The sequence below is a fragment of the Poecilia latipinna genome, unplaced genomic scaffold (assembly GCF_001443285.1).
Source record: "Poecilia latipinna isolate Pla-1442-1.1 unplaced genomic scaffold, P_latipinna-1.0 Scaffold1247, whole genome shotgun sequence".
Classification (NCBI taxonomy): Eukaryota; Metazoa; Chordata; class Actinopteri; order Cyprinodontiformes; family Poeciliidae; genus Poecilia; species Poecilia latipinna.
In genome coordinates, this window is record NW_015113863.1 from 1 (window position 1) to 2,096 (window position 2,096).

At 41.1% G+C, this 2,096-nt stretch overlaps 1 protein-coding gene across 1 annotated transcript in view; it reads left to right on the forward strand.

Annotated features, from left to right (window-relative positions):
* Nucleotides 1-964: 964 nt before the first annotated feature.
* The window catches only part of fhod1 (formin homology 2 domain containing 1), a 25,608-nt gene continuing 24,476 nt past the window's right edge, over nucleotides 965-2,096 (forward strand). The window contains exons 1-2 of the mRNA XM_015054384.1: nucleotides 965-1,167; nucleotides 1,510-1,560. The gene's annotated coding sequence lies outside the window, so the exon portion shown is untranslated. The remainder of the gene's footprint in view (nucleotides 1,168-1,509; nucleotides 1,561-2,096) is intronic.

The following is a 2,096-nucleotide window of genomic DNA, read 5'->3' on the forward strand; positions in this document are numbered from 1 at the left end:
ATAATGTAACCTGTAGGGTTTATGATTAAAAAAAATAATAATAATTATGTGATCAGCATCGGTGATCGGTATCAGGAGGAAAAAACTTGATCGGCACATCTCTAACTTTTAATGCAACTTTTAGAGCAACTTTGCATTAAAAGTGTCATTATTTACCAAATGACGCTTCATGACACCTGTCAGACATTCATAAAGACTTCTTCATGTTTATGACAGTGTCGTGTCAGTCTTATCCACACCCCTTCAAATAAAGTGTTACCGCTTCTTCTCAATACATTGCTGGTGTAGCGCTTTAGCATTAGCGAAGCTGATGTTTCTGGTTAGTCAGCATTAGCGTAGCTAGCTTTGTACATAGCTATGTAGCTAGCGGTGCCCACCAATGCAGATATTTTCCCTCCTTTCTTCTCATTGGTTCCTTTGCGTTGCAGTTTGTTTTCTTGTAATGCTTCAGATTGTTTTCTGGAAAATGTTCTAATGTTTTTTGTCCTTTTTGTATTTTTTCTAGATATTTTCAAGATGTTGAGAAATGTTGAGATTTTGTCAACTTCCCAGAATGTTGATGAATAATTTCCTTATTATTTTTAGATTACGATGGTCATGTATTTCAAGTTAAATATTGTTAATTGTTCTGGATCTTTTAAGTATTCCTGGACAGTCTGTAAATGGGGCCAATCACCAATAATAATAATAATTCTGACTTTTTCTCTGAATTTAAACAGTTTTTTTCTGTGACCAGAGACATTTGGGAGCAAACAGCTTCAACGACGATTCGAGTTGTAAAGATGTAGAGCCATCTTTCAGGAGGAACGTATCAGATTTAAGTGATTTTTTTTTTTTTTCATTTTCGTAGTCAGAGTTCTGGCACTAATCGTCCTCCATAAAACTGAATGAGTTTAATTTTTACATATTATAGATTATTATAATGTCTTGGTATAAAATAGTTTCAGTTTTTCAGATGGATTAAACATTTGACAGGAAGTTGGCTCCGCCCCCAGCATCAGTTCAGCCAATCACAGGGCTTCCTGCAGCAGTGTCTCTCGCCCCTCTCTCTCTCTCCGTCAGTGTTTTAACAGTTTCTCCTCTTCTTTCTCCTCTTCCTCTCCTCCGTTCTGTGTGTCTGCTCCCTCGTTCCTCCAGCTCGCTGGAGGCTGAGCAGGAAGTCTTCTGGTGAGTATTCTTCATCCTCCTCCTCTTCCTCGCGGCGCTCAGCTGCATAGACCCGCCGGTTTCAGGTCCAGTTCAGGTGTTTCCACATTAATTCTGGAGTCAGAAACGTTTCGGACCTTTTGGACCCGACTAATCCACCCTGCAGTTCTGTCTCATCCTGTTTTTCCTTCATCTTTGTTTTTGCTGTGATTCGGTTCTGATCTGGTGGGGGCAGAACCTCCAGGTCCCGCTCCTCTTCCTCTGGGTTCTGTGGGTCTGTGAGGAGTTTGTCATGCAGCTGAGCCGGTTCTGTCGGGCCGGGTCCGGCTGTGTGACGTGTGTGTGTGTGTCGTATCTCTACAGCCCAGAGGACTTTGATGTGAATCTGAACAAGCCGGTTCTGAAGAAGTTCCAGTAAGTACCGCCGCAGCCCCACTGCATGCTGGGAGCTGCAGGGAGGCCTGCGGTTCTGTTGGGCCTTGCACGGTGTGGTTTGGTTCTGGTGACGTTTGGGTTCACAGGAAGCGGATCACTTTCCCTGACACTGTAAAAACACAAAGTCTGTTTGGTTTAGTTTCTACAGAAATGAAATAAAAACTAATAATCAGATATAGGAGATTAAATCAATTATTAATATCGATAAAAAAGCTGCGGCTCCTCTGGCATCAGGAAAACGTGATCTGGAACTTTTTATTGATTATTGATTAATCTCCGATATATGATTAGTTATCAGTTAGTTTAACTCATTTCTGGTGAGCTGGAAATCAGACCAAAGCATTCGGCAGTGTGTGTGTCTATGTGTATGTGTGTGTGTGTATATATGTGTGTGTGTCTATGTGTGTGTGTGTGTGTATATATATATGTGTGTGTGTATATATGTGTGTGTGTCTATGTGTGTGTGTGTGTATATATATATATCTGTGTGTGTGTGTGTGTGTGTGTGTGTGTGT